The sequence below is a fragment of the Egretta garzetta genome, unplaced genomic scaffold (assembly GCF_000687185.1).
Source record: "Egretta garzetta isolate BGI_Z169 unplaced genomic scaffold, ASM68718v1 scaffold131, whole genome shotgun sequence".
NCBI classification, from domain to species: Eukaryota; Metazoa; Chordata; class Aves; order Pelecaniformes; family Ardeidae; genus Egretta; species Egretta garzetta.
In genome coordinates this window covers 268,272-268,696 of record NW_009258478.1, presented here as the reverse complement: position 1 = coordinate 268,696, position 425 = coordinate 268,272, and positions in this window count along the sequence as shown.

The following is a 425-nucleotide window of genomic DNA, read 5'->3' as shown; positions in this document are numbered from 1 at the left end:
CCCCGTCCCCCACTGCCCCCCGGGGCAGCCCGCGGGGGGGCAGTGGGGTGGGCAGGGGGGTGATTTCTGCAATCTGTAGTACAAACCAGGAGTTTAGAAAAGGAAACCGTACAAAATGCATCTATTTCAAAATACGCTTCTTTATCTCTTTTTCCTGCAGAATCACAAAGTACTTTTTTTTTTTTTCTCAGGGAGCACTACTTAATTCTATATTTTTTTTATCTTCATAAAAATACCTTTTTTTTTTTTTTAACGGTAATAAACTTCCCTTTACAGCAAGAGAAACAACGTAGTGTATTATCAAAAGCAGAAAGGCTTCAGACTTTTCAGTGGTAGCTAAACTTCCAGGGGACAGTAAAGGCTATTTTTCACCAGCTACGGCGCGTAGGAGGCCTCGGGGGGGCTGCAGGCGCGGGGCCGGGGGG